Raw genomic sequence first — 17,895 nt, forward strand, 5'->3', positions numbered from 1 at the left:
ATTATTTTTTATTAGTTATTAGTATTTTATTACTATATAATATTCAGTGTAGCTATAATAATTTTTTTTTTCTAAATGATAATATCTCATGTGCTAATAATTTTTGTATACTTACGATTGTTAGTTATGGAATTATTAAAATTAATCAAAAGCTTTTAAATAAACATGAACACAATAAGTTTAATTAGTAATATTTTTTATGCAAGATCATTTTTAGTACTTTTTATTAGCTCAAGCTGCTTATAAATATAAAAAATATTATTAAATGCACATTATTAAAAAAAATAATGTATCAGTAAACTGGTTTTTTATTTAATTTAATTTTAAATCCGTTCTACTAATGGGATTAATTTATGTGTCGTTTTAAAACATAAGTATTTCACAGTTCCTTAATTTATTATAAAATAATCAAATGAAATAACAATTATAAATTATTATGCTTTTTTAGATCCTTGTAGTGCGCTGTAAACAATTATAGCATCCTTATTTTTCTTCTGGTGTCTTATCCGATTCCAGACGTTGGCAACCACCTTGTTGAAAAGCTTCAGCCTGGTCCATGGCTGCATTAAACATTTCTTGAGCTGACATCTCCGTCTATAGACGTTTTTTTTACAACCAAGATATCTTATTTTTTCAAATCGAATTAAAACTTTTATTTTTCTTATTATTAAGTTATAAAGAAACCTTTATTCTGACCTCGGATCATGTGTCCGAGGTACTCGATCTTCCTCCGTTTGATGGTTGAAAGGAGTTTTTGATCGCATCTTATCATAAAGAGAATTTGGTCATTAGAGAGTAAATTTTTAGCATACTTTCAGTCTATTTATAAAAGTTTAGGTTTCGCATCCATATAAAAACACTGACCAGACATAGCACTTAAATCTGGTTAAAAGTTGTAAGTGCTTGTTTGTGAGACTAGCTTTAAATTTAAAAACTGTTTCTTAGCAATCTCGATCCGGATTTAAATATTTTATTTGCGGTCCATTTTGTTGTTTACCTAACAATCTAGGTATTTATATTGCTTCACTCTCTTAATTGGTAAGCTTACCATGTCTACGAGGGGATCTCTTATAGCAAAGAAATTTGTATATCCAGAGATCATTGAAGGTCGTCAACAGTCCTAGAAAATATTGCCGTTTTATCAGCATAACGAATGTTTTTATTTGTCTCTTTACCAATTTTAAAAATTTTTGTCTTTGGAGTGTTTTTTTTTTGTATATGCTTTCGGAGTATATGTTAAAAAAATTAGAAGATAAAACCATCTGATTTAGAATATTTTTGGTTTGATCTTTTTTTGGATTGATGCTAATTACTGCTTATTGATTCCAATATTTATTTTTAAGAATCTTACAGATATCTCTGTTAATTTACCAAAAACTAAAGTGTTGTATATAATGATCGTGTTTTACGCAATTAAATGCTATCCCAAAATCTATTCGGTACATTAAAACAGGTTTACGAACTTTGTAACATCTCTGAAGTAACGTCAACATGCAGAAGAACGCTTCTCGTGTACCTTTCCTAAATTCAAATTGTTTTTTGTTTCTAATTTATTCACAACGTGTGTGAATTGTTTTATTAATAAATTTTACTAAAGTTTTTAGAAAGTATTTGATTAATCTTTTATCAAAAAATATATTACAAAATTATTTTTAATTTAAAAAAAAAAATTTTATTTAAAAATATAATATGATAACTTTAACCCATCCTTCCTACAACCTGAATAGAAAGGGTTCTATATGCCCATCTCACTCACGCCCATTATAAATAGGAAAATCCGCACTCATCGTCCTAAGCGACAGCCACCGCCACAGCCGCAAAAATCCTTCCTAGACCTCGGCCGTCTCACCCACCCCACCCCACGGCCGGTTTTGCATAAAAGCTCTCGCGAATGTAGCAGTTTGCTTATTTGCTGCTCGTCGACGAGCTTTCCATTTCTTTGCGGCGTATCAAAACGTGCAATTGAAGAAGAGCCTTTGTGCGACCTGTGTGCAAGCAGCAGGATTCTTTTCTAATTAAGCTTTTATTAATATTTTTGTTGTACCCTGTCGTTTTGATTAGTCGTTTTACAAGAGTCCTTAAGCAATATTTTATTTTACTAATAAAATACTATTTACAATTATTTAATTTTACCCAACAAATAATTTAATAATTCCTTAGAGCAGCATCTCGAAAAGAAGAGGTTGTAAAAAATGATTCTGCAGACGCAAATGCCAAATCTGCAATAATAATTATTCAAATTATTATATTTTTATACAAAGTGAAGTTTTTAAACTTAAGATAAAAATATAAAATACATGCTTAACCCATAAGTTGTTGCTAAATAATATGAATTCTTTGGTTATGAGACGCACTCACATATTTATATTAATGTAATATAGGCACACAATAATAATTTTATTTAATAAAAAAAGTTTACAAACACAACCAAAAACATGTCACTAAAATAATTATTAAGATTTCTATGCGCTATTACTGACACAGGTGCTCACTCTATAACGTCCTTTGCCACAATATTTCAGTATTTTAAAACCTGAAAGGTCCCTTATTTTTTTTTTCTCAAAATAGTTTGTTTACATATTTTTATATGTTTAATCAAAATCAAAATGTTTGTATAAACCTATTTAATTTATTGATAATGAAGCTTTAGCATGTAATTACTTTTTGTCAAAATTTGCAATAGTGAACCATATGTTGTAAAGTTTTTTCTACAGATTAAATTTGTGATTACACATCTTGAATCCAATTTTGAAATTAATTAATAAATCTTTCAATAGGAAATTAAGAGTGTTGGCAAAACAAATCATGATGTCCCAACAAAGAATAAAAATTATTAAATAGAGTTTATAGATAAATATTAAGTTGATATAATGTATACTATCATTTTTAACTTGATAAAAATAAGTTAAAATAACTGTATAATTAAATCATATAGTTAAGTATAAGAAAATATGGTTAACTTTAAGCTTTCAATACAAACTAGATACATTGTGTAAAACTCACAATGAAAAACATTTACTGGATTTAATAAATTGCGTTTTGCTTTTAATAAATAACATATATTTGTATGTAACAAATAACACGTGTGCTTCTGACAGAATATCGTAGTTTATATTCATATTCCTCGAACAAAGCAATTGTTTTTCAGCTATTTTAGAACTCAAAGAATACATTTTTTATTACAGAAATTATTTGACATATTTTTTTATGTTGTTAAGCCATGATAAAATAATTATTGTTATTTTACCTATAAATTTCAAAAACAAAATTGTTACTTACGACATGTACAATATTTATTAGCAATAATAATTGATATTATAATATATCTAGATATAATATGAATAAACATTCATTTTTAAAGTCTTAATACATATATACTCAACCATTATCTTTTATATATATACATATATTATATTTATATAGATCGAAAAGTCAGGTTTGTTAATCATGATCTTATTGCTTATAAATTATTGTATGTGAATTAAAAACTAATATAATCCTTTTTTATTTATTATAAGATAAATAATTTCATAAACGAAGTGATATTTTAAAAATTGTATTTGATTAATATATATACACATAAACCTTTTCGCGCTAATCAAATATATATTGTATGGTTTGTAATAAAGATATAGCTTAGTCTTCGACATGATCGTATTTATAGGAAAAAGATAATTTTATTATAAGAAAAATAAAAATAAAATGTAATGAGATTTATGCTGGTGTGCGAATGTTTCATATTTCGCAATTGTACAGCGCAACTGTTGTTCAGCCTTTGATTGCATCCAGGTGTGCTCAACCATCGATTGGCTCGATTCTCTCGTCGCCATCTTATTGCGTTGTTGTTCGCGACACGTTTCAATTGACATACAATTTAACGGCACATAGTGTGCTATTGAAGTGTTTTATACACATATAAATCTTATATACAATATATTAAACGCTACATTTTTATCCTTATTTCTCAAATATTATTAAGAGCAATGTGTTATTTTATTGCAACAACTACAAGAACGGTTAATCAATCAAATGCATACCGACGTTTACGTTCCCCTTAATGGCTCCCATTAAAATTCAATAAAATTAAGATTCACCAATAAAAAGTTTAATAGCCGGCCAGAGAAAGACGCAGAGTTCAAGAGCTCCCTGGGCAATAATCTTAACCGCAGAGCTTTTATTGCATGTACGTTTTAATATACTTTATACTGTTGCGGATTGCTGTTTTATTTTTGTTTATTGTTGTTTTTTCTACTTTCTTTTTACATTTTTTACCGTTGCTCCGAAGCATTCGCTGCAACAATTACTTTCTGAGAATATCAAAAGGAGAAGAGTGAATATCATTTCGAGAGGCAGAAGCGACGTGGGTATCAGTATTTTGTGTTTGGATAATAATTTATTCAAGACCAAGTTCTTTTGAGTCTATGGGAAATTTTATCTTGCTCCATCTCGGTCTGTATCTCGTTCGTATTTATTTCGTTCGTACCATTACTCAAAACAAGTTGGATTTTGATTTTTATTTTTGATAAGAATTTTTTTGTCACTTTACTAAAAAATAGAGTTCAAGATAATAAAAATGTTAAAGCACTATTCAAATAATTTAAATACTTTAATAATAACATTAATTTATTAACATTTAAAATAAATTTTGAAATAGTAAGATAGGGTAAGTTGACGAAAATTTTCTTTATTTTCTGATGTACTATAAACTATACAATAAAACAGTACACCTCACTGTTCACAACTAAATTTATTTAAATGCCAGCTGAACTGTTATTATATTGTTATAATATTATATTATTGGGTTTAAAGTTGTTTATTATATAAAAAAATCATAAAAATATACAAATATATGTACATATATTTCAACCAATTATATAATATCATATATTTTACATGTAGCTAAATTGAAGTTGTGTGTCAAAAACGATGTCCAAATCTTTAATTAATGTAACTCCTGTGGGAAAATTATGGGTCATAAATGTGAATAAATATATGTATTTCCTTCACATACTATGCTTCAAAAACCTGGCAAATGTACTTGTATAATTCTTGGAGAATTTCACGGTCGGAGATGACGCGCCGAAACGTCAAAATGACGGAATACATCAGGCTAATATTAAACGAAGCTACTCAGAACCACTACGCTTGAATACCCATTCGCACACCTATGTATGTACATATAATTTTGAAATAAGGCAAGCACTCCGATGTAAAATATAATTAAGCAAGCGCCGCAACACCATCCGCGGGGTACTCTTCTCCGCCTCTACCCATCTTGCTCTCCAGAGGCGTTCTTGGCCTTTGAGAAATTCGCACATTACCATATCAAAGCTCGATGCAAAGAAAACCCAAAGCAGAGGGACCAGACGTTCTGCTGCTTGATTGGCGCCATATGCCATACATTTGCATTTTATATTAGCAGGTGCTAGTGGGTATTAGGAAGTTGAGCAATATCAATTTTGCAATTAAACTCCAACCCCAACCCTTTTCGGATGCCGATTTCGAACCCCCCAATGTAATACCATACGTCGGATAACTGGATATTGCACGGTCATTAGTAAACGACAATACGGCGCTAATTGATATTGCATATTGTTATTGCGTTCAATCCGTTATCGATGCCCTCGTTAGTAAAGGAAAAAATGTAAAATGAAAAAATCTAAATGGACCTGTTGCTCCCAAAAAATGCGATTCATATGAGCAACTGAAAAAATATATTAAATATTTTTTTAGCTACTAAGAAATTTTGGTTCTCCTTGTTTTACAAAATACTCATTTAATGAATTATGCGTGTAATCTTATTATTCCTTTTTAATATATCAGATTTTTTATTGGATTGATAAAATATAAATGTATATTAATTAATGAAGTACATATAATGAAAGCTTATTAAATCGATTTTAAATATTGTTTAATAGATATCACACAATTTGTTATTTATGGTTAAGATCTGTCTGTTAGTTTGACCATATAATTAAATAATGTTTTATGTAAAAATTAAATATAACATACGGTTGCTAGGTGTAGAGTAACAGTTGTTATTCATTTATTTTTAAACTTAAAAGTCATTTAAAATTGAAGTCATAAATATAGTATAAAACACACTGTTTTATATTTATCTTTAAAAATCATAGTCAATTTCTAAAATCATAATTTAAATAGCATATTAAAAAAAATTATGCGAGACGGATTTTTTGCGGCTCTAGGCTAGTTAAATAAATATTTATACACAATCTTAAGCTTGATAATTTAAATAATCATTTTACAGATTTTTTATTTTACTTTGTATTGCTTAGTTTATGTAATTTATCATTTATTTATTTTATGTTTTATATTTATTATTTTATTTTTTCTATTTTCAATAGAATCAAGCATTGACTTCTACTCAGTTTTAATATATGTATTTTCTTGTATATTTAATCTTGTAACAAATATAAATGTAATGAAGGATTTTAAGTAGTTGAATTTTATGAGGTGGTACAAATTCGTAATTAGGGTTAAATTTTGTTTATAAATTTTAATTTTAATTTCAAGTTTACAAGCGCTTAATATATATTGATAAAATTGGTAAAAAATATATTATATATTCACGTACAGGTACATCAAGAAAAAAATTGTTTTTTAAGAACAAAATATATTTTTTAATATTTCTTATTGTTCTTTATAAAATAAATATTATTTATAAGTATCTCCTGTAAAAGTCTATTGGTTATACGTTATTAAATGTGTAAAAAATAGTAAAAAAAACACGAGCAATTGATAAGAAAATTTATATACTTTATAATATTTTACTTGCAATATATCCTATTAAATACTTAGAGAAACCTTTCGAGTAGAAGTGATATTTATTTTAGTTTGTTTGAACGATTGTCAGATTAACCTCTTAATTATAAAAAAAATTGTGCAGGTATTTGAAACCATTACAACTTTATTTATGTATATTATATAAAAATACGTAAAATATTATTGTTTAAAGCCAAAAATAATATAAGGCGATGTTAGATTTTGCATAGAATAAATGATAGTAATTTTAAATTATAATATAATGTGAAAATCATTAGAAATGGTTTGATATGAAAAAAAAGAAGCTTAGTATTAATTATATTAAAAAAATAAAAAAACTTAAATGCTACTTTTATTCAAAAAATAATAAAAATAATTAAGTTTACAGAAAACATTTTTAATAAATAATATTGGCAGAGGTATATATTTATAGGTATAGATTTAATGTATTGCCTGAGTTAATCGGCATATAATATAAATTAAAAAAAATTTTGAAACAATTTTGACTTCATAATTTAATAAACGTTTATTGCTTACTAATATATTTACAAATATATTAATATAAATTTATGTGTTGCAAGTTAAATATAAGTGCAATCTAATTATTAATATTAAAAACGATTCAATTATACGCTTTTATGTTACTTTCATAACTTTGGATCTTTTCCTGATGCTTGTAATCACGAGAGTTCTATTTATACTAATTAATGGAAAATCTGTGAATCCTGAAGATGTATAATATTTATATAATTTTAATGCGAGGGAGGAATTAACATTATTTTAATTAGTCAAATTAAAGAAGAAAATTTGTTGCAGTCGAACATTATGCATAGTATACACATGCATGTCTATAAAGAAGTGATTATAATAAATGCTTAATCATTGTATTGTTTTTTTGGCATAAGGAGAGCTCTATCAACTTATTATATTGTACTAATTCGAATTCACAAAAAGGATCAGAGTAAAAAAATCTTGTGTCGAGAACACTAGAGAAAATTAAAATTGTGTATTTTTTTAAATCTCATGATTAATATCATATTCAGTCATATATTGACAGACGCACTTAAGGATATTTTCTTAATATATAGAAAAATAGGCTATAGATATGTATTTGCGCTGAAATATTTTCTCAGCGGTTTTGCATATACACTTCAAGTGTAAAGATATTACTTTTCTGTATGGATTACATATTATGTATTTATTAAACCATGTTCATTTTATAAAAACAGTCAAATTCGGAGCAACTCATGCATTAGATTATTAATTCGTTACGTATTATAAAAAAATCATTTTTCAATAAAACAAAACCAGTACTGAGCTCTTGTTGAAATATTTGTATAATGCAAAATATCTACATTGATCTTACTATAAAGTATATATTTTTATCTGATGAAAATAAAAATATATTTCCTTGATATTTTTATAAAAATATATAAAATATTATATGTACATTTTATACGCACATGGAGGTTTTGTTACATCTGTTTTGTATTCATCCCTGGATTTCGGGGGTCGAGGGATCCAACACAAACGAATCCCAATAAAATGATATATACACAACAATAAATCAAGCTATTAGCGAACGCCTCGCCCAGAGAACGTCTTTTATGGAGCATCCATATCCTTTCACGTATCCGTTGAAATCCAAGATCTGTTTCGGCAAAAAGAAGAGCACAACCCTCGCCCTACACATCGAAATTCTTAAATCTAGAAACGTGACAAATGTTTGCTTTTTCAAAGTAGTTCCTCTCAACTGATTCTTATATTCATTCATACTATGAAAATCTTATTATATTGGTACAAAAATAAATGTGTCAATATCTTTTTAATTCTTAATATTATTTTTTAACATTAAACTATAGTTAAGGATTGTAGGCAAGGAAGATGCGTAAACAATGATTAAAGTGTTTACATATTTGCGTATATTTTTATGCGGAAGATTTTAAATAAACGCATAATGGTGTTTTCCTGTTTTCGAAGTTGAATTTTTCCCGCATCTAAAAAAGGCATCTCGTCCCTCGGAATAAAATCGGTCGTAAAGGGTAATAGGACCTTCGAGACCGATGATGAGCCGTGGTGCTGTAACGTGTACACTTTCCATCCGGACCGACGAAAATGGGTAATGATACCGACGAGACCGGCTGTGTTTTTTCCTACCATGATTTTATATCATTAATAAGATTTTTTACATCCCTTCGCAGTTATCGAATTTGCTTCGTGAGGGTATCGCGGAAAATAAAAAGGAACCATAACCGAACGCGTTCGAATGACTCAGATAGGTGTACAAATTTATGAATATGCTAAATTTTATCCTTTTTATTTTTGTATTGCTTCGTGTAGACATTTTGGAAAGCTTGTAAAAGTAAAACCCTCATATAACTTATTCACTAGATATATAATCTCAAAATAACGAAATATAAATAATATTTTTCTAGAAGATGATATAGCTAAATATTTATTTATTTATTTAGTAATAGACAAACGTTTAAACTGCTAAGAATATCTGACCAATATTTCATCAGAATAGTTTAAAACCGATAATCGATATTTGCTGTCTAAGTGGAATAGAAAACCAATATTAAACCGTAAAAGCTAATAGGAATTGCAATGTCTTTATTATTAATTAAACTAGTATCTATTATCGGGTTGTAGAATATGACCTGTGGGTCAAGTTGTGACCCACGATACCATTCCAACATGACTTTCTAAGAGAGCTTTGTTTCAACTCTCAACTCACATTTTCACGCGTTATTTTACAATAAATTTTTAGCTTAACCCAATCTAACTTAATTTAAATTAATATTTTTATAATATACGTATATATATATAATATATATACATAAATTTTACATTAAATACATTTTACATAAAGTTTTCACACCTAATAGGTACGGACATAGCTCCATTTAAATAAATTATAAGGATAATAATTTATAAAAACAGAAAAAAATAGTAAAACCTAATCTGTGATGTTTAATCGAAATTATAATTATATAGTTTTCCTTAATTCTGATCTCCCAGACACGACAGAATTTGAGAAGCGCAAAGGTTCATAAGAAATTCTTAATCAGGTATTTTAGGTATTAGTCTTTGACTATACAACTTATTAATTTGCTTTCTTATAAAAGTGAATAATATTATATTTACGATTTTATTACAAGAAAAATAGAGAAATTTTTATTACGACAAAAGCAGAGAAAATTTGTAATAGGCTTATATATATGTTGTGACACCCTTTTGTAAGCGGAGCTGTCAGCGTCTACATCAGAGAGAAGCAGTGTTATTAGTTGTCGGAAGCTGTATTGATTCTGATTCTAAAGTTAGTATAATATATTAGAAACGCGTTTTCTTCTTGAAGATAGTACATCTTAAAGGACATACTAACAAGGGCATTTAATAGACACCGAATTAGCTGAGGTTAATTGACGAAAAGATAATTTTTTCTTTGACTGGTCAAGTTAGAATCAAGGTCAAGTTGTATAAGTCAAGTTGTGTAAGTTAAATGTAGTAGTCTATCTAATGGTTAAATGAGAAAATAATCTTACGCTGTGTGAACCGCAAAATAAATTATTTTGTGTAGGTAGTCCGAATACGCATAAATTGGACCTTTGTCAATTTCAGTGCACAATGTTTCTACTTCTCATGATTATTTAGGCATACACTCTTAATAAAAAAATATGATAACAATTTCGACTTCCTTTCAATGATGAAGACTTATATATAACGAATAGCTTCAAAAACGTGCAATATTACTTGTGTCAATAAAGGTTAGCATTTTTGGATGCAATTTGTTGATAAGTAAAAGAGTTGATGGGCTTATTAATTTACCATGTTTTTAAGGTTATTGAATTTCAGATTTTATTTTTATAAATCAGTGGCATAAGCTATTATTTGTGTTTTTTAAATTATGCATATTAATAATGATACATAATTCACGCTATTAAACCATGTACATTTAAATTTACTTGCATTAATTTATTATAAACGCGTATATATCAAATTTAAATTTTCGAGTACCACTAGAAAAAAGTTTTTTCATAATATTATAATTAAAACAATTATTATAATTAAATTGTTTTTCAAGGAAAAAATAACTGAGCAAATATTTGATAAATGTTGTTCTTAATAATTATTCTTGGAACACTTTACGTCAATGTTAAATTTTAGCAAACAAGTACTTAACCAAGTAAGCAAAATAAATTAAAACTTCTATCTTATAAACATATAATACTGAAATCACTTTTGTATAGAAATAAACTTAATAACCACTCTAGAGTTTAAAATGTAGACATTTAATTGTCGGCTGCGCTGATTGCGTTTTGCAGTTATTTGATCAATTAATTGTAAAAAATATTTTTGCTGTATATCTGCGTATACAAATAAAATATTTAATTTGCCGTGCGTATGATTGAAAACACTTCCTGGGTGAAATTAATTAGTCAAAAATTGCATTCAATTATTTTGCGCGATTAAACATGGCTTCGTCACATTTGCATAAAGCAGGCAATACGCGAGCAAAATAAAGGACGTAATTTATGCAAATGAAATTGCATTTCGCATGCAATTTAATGTTATCAATAAAATGTAAATGCAACAGCGTTTGTTGCGCATTTACCGCAAAATGTACGAAAAAATACACTCGTACACTGCACAAATTTACATAAAAAACTTCACAAACAGCCGATTCGCGAACAACGTACATATGTACGTTCCAATTCCAAATTTAAACAACCAGCCAATGGTATACAATTACACAAAAATATCAAAGGTAAATGTGAACGTGATATCTGGTTTGCTAACTTTTAATTAAAATATTTTTAAACATTTTGAAACTGTTAATTAAAATACATATTGTCAGTGTAGCAGTGAAAGTGGGATTGAGAACAAAGTAAATTGGGAAAAGATTGGGAGTGGTCGTACAAACGAGCAGTGGCCTTATATACAAGTAGGCATATTCCACTTTTAATTAAAAATACATTAAGAATGCTATCTTACTGTTATGCTAATAATAATGATTATAACTTTGCATCTAAATTTTATACCAGTTTTGAAGAACAGCTGAATATCAGCTAACATCTTTTCTCATTGCTTTTTGATTTTGTCATTTGACGACACACCAGCTCACTACAGTTTCTGACTTTATATCCAAAAATAATAATATCAAGAAAGCCAATTAGATGGGTTTTTAGATATAGAAAAGGCCTTGGACACTATTTGGCACGATGGATTGATATATAAATTATCCGCACAATTGATGATCTCTCTGACAGAAAATTTACTGTCTCAATGAAAAGAGAAAACTCAGTACCGAGAAAAATAGTAATGGAGCCCTCATATATTTTTCCCTATGTATTAATGACGTTTCAACTCCGCATTACTGATAAATTGCGCTATATGGCGATCTAATGAAACAGGAAAATAATCGCCGTAAAACTCGAAAGCGGATTGCGGCAGTTTTGCAACTTCTACAACAAGTGGAATATGAAAAAAATTAGGGCAAATTATAAGCTATTATGTTCCCTTGTAGAACAAGAGCGACTCTCTTGTCACAAATAAAAATGAGCGGTAAAACGATGTCCTGGGCAAAATCTGGCAAAAATTTTAAGTTTCCCCTGGATTGCCGTGTGAATTGAAGAAAAAAACAATTTAAACCCATTGGACCAAAATTAAACGCAGAATCTCAGATATTGTTTTAATTTTCCAAAGATGAAGCGGTCTCAGTAGCAATGATAAACTTTTGTTACATAAATCTATAATATGGCCGCTGATAGTATATGGAGCTCCTGTGTGATCCAACATCAACATTTTCAACAGCTTCGTCAAATGGGTTGTAAAAAAAGTAAATTTTGCATTTATTATAGATTCATAAACTGTTTTTCAATTTTTTTTTTAATAGCAATATTAATAACGAAACGTTTACTAGAAATATTATTAAAAAAAGACTTACTTTCCCATAAAGTTACCAACATTTAAAAATGACTGTTATTTTAAATTACGTAGATTTGAATGTTTAGTTATAAAAACTAAAAATTTTAGATCTTTACACCGTCTAGATGCAAAAAGTTCTGGTCAGTGTTTATGATTTTCGATTATAAACGTTTCAATTTCACCTCAAAGCAAAAAAAAAGTTTAAACACTTTTCTACGACTAAGCCAGCGTACTTTACTGTGATAAAATAAATCACCATATTCAGAATCAATTAATTCAAGAAAGCTGCTGATGAGATATTTAAAAATAAATCACCATATTTGACATCAATTGATTTAAGAAATCTGGCGATGAGATAATTCAACTTTTTTAATGTAATTTACTGTGATTACTACAGTGGACATTTAATTTTACTTCACAATGACTGTTGGTGTATAATACAATGTATTTGTATCGATTTCTGTTTATTTTAATTTTGAAAAATCATGTCAATACATCCTATTAATCCAGTATTGCAGCCAATCATATATTTGCATCCATCGCAGTCTCTAGTAATACAAGTTGGGATTTCCAATACAATTCAAGTTCGTTAATTGTTTCTGATACTTTTAAAAATTAATTTTTAGTAGTAGTAGTAGTGTATTTTAAGCTCTTTAATTACGAATAAAAATAATCAATTGGGCTGTGTCACTTAACGTTTTTACTTTTATCGTTTGCCAGTGAAAAATGTAGGAACTTAAATGCCTTTTGTTTAAGCTTAAAAAACACTTGCTTCTGGTGATGAAAATTTTCCAGAATTTTTATCCAGTAACCATTGCTTCAGCAAACCGATCTTTTAGGGATCTCAAACTGGTCAAAAACTATTTAGGATCTTCAATGGCTCACGCCTGATTTTGTGTATATAAAGCAAGAGCAATTTGTGTATACTTTTAATTTAAAACAAAGTGACACATTTATTAGATATAGACAGAATTATATACGATTTTTTCTCTGAAGACGAAAAAGATAACTTATGAATTAAAATAGATTTTTTTCACATGCAGCAGCCAAAATAAATAAAAATTATATCTCAGTAAATAAAGTAAAATAAGAAAACAATTTTATGGAAAAAAGTAGTATTGCGATTCCTTGTAAATTTTTAATGATGTCGTAACAAAAGGATTTTTGCAATAGGTTAATTATTAAAATCAAGTTTTAATATTATTTAGTAGCAAAAATCTGTTTATGTTATTATATTTCCATACAATGTTCAACATTTTAAACAGCATGTTCATCAGAAGTTATATATTCAGATTCAGTTTATTTTTTGACAATTTAATTTCTTCAACAACTAATAAAAATTAGAATTGTAGATTTACCAAGACTTTTATCGGTACTATTTTTTTATAAAAAGGAGGAGGGGCACTGAATTCAGACTTTGCTTTGTGCTCAGTTTTTCCTTCACCGACACTTGAGTGCTTATTTCATCATTATTTGTCATATTTTTGCATACTGATAACAAACATCACTAACGATATAGTAGTGTTATTATTGGTTAAAATATTAGAATTACCAGATATTAAAAATCATAATAGCTTTGGGTAATCTTAGTTAAAGAGTGGAAAATTAAAAACAGTTAGACTAACACAATATATAACGAATTTATTACCAACACCACTCAATCACCGTGTGGTTCGTTTTAAAACACATTCTGGCTTTCAGAGCTTTGGTTGTTTACGAGCCTTTGTTACCACTTAAAGCTCTATACATTTTTTTATTTCCCAAACCCTAAAACTGTGTTTTGATGACGGATCATCGGCTTCGGTAGTTTTAGTGAGGTTTCGAGGGCGCAGAGGTGCACGCCAAGGGTCCAAATCGCCCCTCTTCGGGCCTTGACGGCTGTTGGGCACTCGGGTGAAAATCCGTACCAATCCAGCCGTAACGAGGGACGGATGACCGGCGATTACATACTAATCTGCAAATTAATGAACCCGGATCGAACGACCCGCTCGGCCGCGGACGTGAAAAGTTACACCTCCGGGGTGAAAGCGGGATTAGAACCTTCGTCATTGGTACGTGCTCGCGCTTCGGTTAATCCCAACGATGTGTACAGGATTGACCGCAAGTGACGGCGCACTTGTACTCTCACTCAGCTTCTGTGAGTGTGATGTAAAAAAACGTGACTGGCCATGACTTGGAGGATTTAATGAGTGTGGATATGGATATTAATAGTCTGTTGATACATTTGATTTTGTATTTTTTTATTATTATCAAGTTATGCTTTTGCTTTTAAAATGTCTAAGCTTTAGAAACACCGACTTTTAACTAAGCTTTTAATAAACAAACAACAACAGAAAGTGACTCTTACGACACAAGAAGTGCCTTTCCTTAGGATATGATTTCGTACTAAACTCGTGGCTAGGCTTGCGAATAAGGCTTTTTATTGCTTTTTTTATTATTAATTCAGTTTCTTAAGTATTTTATACATATTTTCTGATACTAAATATTTTACTTTATATTTTTTAATATTTATAAAAGCACAGCAAACTTTAAGAAAGTAAACTGCCGTGCAAAGATTGTTTATGATTATTGCAATAAATGATTTATAGGATAAGTTGCGTGTTGTTATTATAATATATATGTATATACATATAAACAAAGATAGTGAAATCTCGAGATATAAGTAAACAAAACTTTAAATTTAATCTAAAAACCATATGTCAATTTGCCTTCAAGGTATAACTCAAAGTGTACGCGCAAAGATATGTTTGCGGTGTTTTCTGGAGATCTGTAAATATGTTTTTATGACTTTTGGAATCAGAAAAATTAAAGTAGTTATTTATGCTACTGGAAAATTAACGAGTTTATATAGTCATTAATAGCTTATAAATAGCCCAAATATATGTGCTTTTTGGGATAAATTTCTTGAGACAATACTTTTTATTGTGTCTGCTTTTTCTTATTTTACATCTATGATCAGTATACCAAATATTATATTATCTAATCAGATAGACCTCAAGAGGAATATTTTCAAAAATGTCTTATGTGTGAAAACTTTAACTGCAAATCTAATAATTTTTTTAAAATTGATTGCAAGGACTGAAATTTATTTTGTGTCTTTCGTAGCTTTATCTTTAATTATGGTAATTAATTGTGAAATATTTTGGTTGAAATAAGTGGTTTTAATATTATTGATATTTTCTGTGAGATCTTGTGTTGATTAAAGTTGAAAGACGAGATTGACAAAAGTGATGTGTTCAACATATAGACATTTTTTTCATAATTTAATATCTTATTTATGGAATTTCTCAGTCAATAAAACAACAAATAAAACGGAAGCAAATTATAATTAGCAATTTAATTCAAACCTTCTTTAATAATAATGCTTATCTCGACAGAGTTATATTTAGAAACAATACAAATCAGCATGTTCTTAATTGAAAAGCACTTCTGTTACATAAATAAATCAGTCTATTGTATCTTTTCACCCACGTTGATTTATACGCTAAATCTAAACACCTATACACAATAAGTAGTAAAATGTATCTTACGTTTCAAATTGTTTACAACCCCTAGCTTCACCACCCTTCCTTCGTCCCCAGCGCAGCTTTAATTAATAATGTTAACAACAGAGACAGAGGCACGTCTGTACAAAGGGTTGGAATTGCATCCCCGCGAGTGCACTGTTCAACAAGTTGAATATTTATTTCAACCACCTTCAACCCATACCATTGCCGGAGACGTGCAGGAAGCGCCTTGCCACTGCTGATGCTACTACTACCACTATCGCTACTGCCACCTACTGTAATGCTTTGTGACTCTTACATTCCTTTGTCGCAGAAAAATCCTCATTCGAGTGTCCTCAAAGACGCAACGCGGGGTGTAGATTTGCATTTCGACGGTAACTCCATACATAAATAATATATTTTATTCTTTAATCTTGATTTTTATTATTTGTGAGAGACAAGGAATAAAGGCCGTGCTTCCGCAAGTTCCGTTATTTTCCGTCTTTTATTTTTACAAATAAAAAAAAAAACATATTTTTATAATGTGCTTTCCCTTGAGTTTTCATCGATCAATAGCTTTATTATTTCCGACTTTCAATATGGTTTTGGGCAAAAAAATCTTCAAGGCCTTATTTAATTCTAGCTTGTATGCTGAAGGATTACAGTACCTTATTGCTCATCCGCTGTTGTTTGTTTTTAACATATGTTAAAAATAAATCTTTTGTTACGTGTAAAATATTATATGTATAATAATATTAAACTGAAAAATCTCGATTAGGAAAACGCGTTTCATATAACTCATTTTCTTACAAATTAATTTTATTATCCTATTTTGCACCATTATACGTACTTTGTACAAGCATAACTTAAAAATTTAATCATAAGAACATAAAAAGAAAAAAAAAATTTTATACTTTACTATATGTTTATTTACATACCAGCAAGTACACATTTACGCTAAAACAACTACAATTATTTTAATTAATTAAGACTTTGTTTACGATTATTTTCAACGTAAATTAAATTCTAGTTATACAATAATATGTCTGTATTAAAATGTTTAAGTATACTAGTTTTTTAGTTGTTGAGAGCCACTTAAAGATTAATTTAATTTAATATTTTGCGACAATGAATTTTATTATTTAAAATGTTTTTAATATAAATTAATCAATATCGTTTTAAAAGTGCAACTTAATTAGCCATAATAAGGTCTTTAAAAAAATATAAGATAAAGCTTAATATTTATTCTAGTGCTCAAACGTATGAGCAACACAGGTAATTCAAGGCAGAACTAGAATATTTGTTTTTGTCTAATACATATATAAATAACTTTTTGGTTCATTGTCACAGGATTTGTAAATCTAAAAAAAATAGTAAGACTATGCATTGACGAAGATGCTTGGTAAAGATATTTGGAACTGACCGGTTTTTTTTTGTAGTATGACTGCTGATGGTAATTCCTTTGCTTCAGTACTACTGATCTCGTTAACAGACTTCGGCGCGGAGATTTATAGGTGTTGTATAATTTTGCTTTCTGTCTGTAAAGTCCAAAGACTACTTTAATTTGGATTTCGGAATTAATTTCAGGGATCACAAATATAAAAGTTATCTGATTTCTTAAATGTATTTTGTTAGTAATTTCGACCAATTTAATATTGAAATATTTGTAAAATACAAATCCTTGTTTTTTCTGGTGCAT

At 28.5% G+C, this 17,895-nt stretch overlaps 1 protein-coding gene across 1 annotated transcript in view; it reads left to right on the forward strand.

The window, feature by feature from the left end:
- The window catches only part of side-VII (sidestep VII transmembrane protein), a 542,053-nt gene that overhangs the window by 132,479 nt on the left and 391,679 nt on the right, over positions 1 to 17,895 (forward strand). The gene's annotated exons all lie outside the window — the stretch shown is intronic.

Source organism: Plectrocnemia conspersa, unplaced genomic scaffold, assembly GCF_051122295.1.
Source record: "Plectrocnemia conspersa isolate PC_06_02 unplaced genomic scaffold, ASM5112229v1 ptg000008l, whole genome shotgun sequence".
Classification (NCBI taxonomy): Eukaryota; Metazoa; Arthropoda; class Insecta; order Trichoptera; family Polycentropodidae; genus Plectrocnemia; species Plectrocnemia conspersa.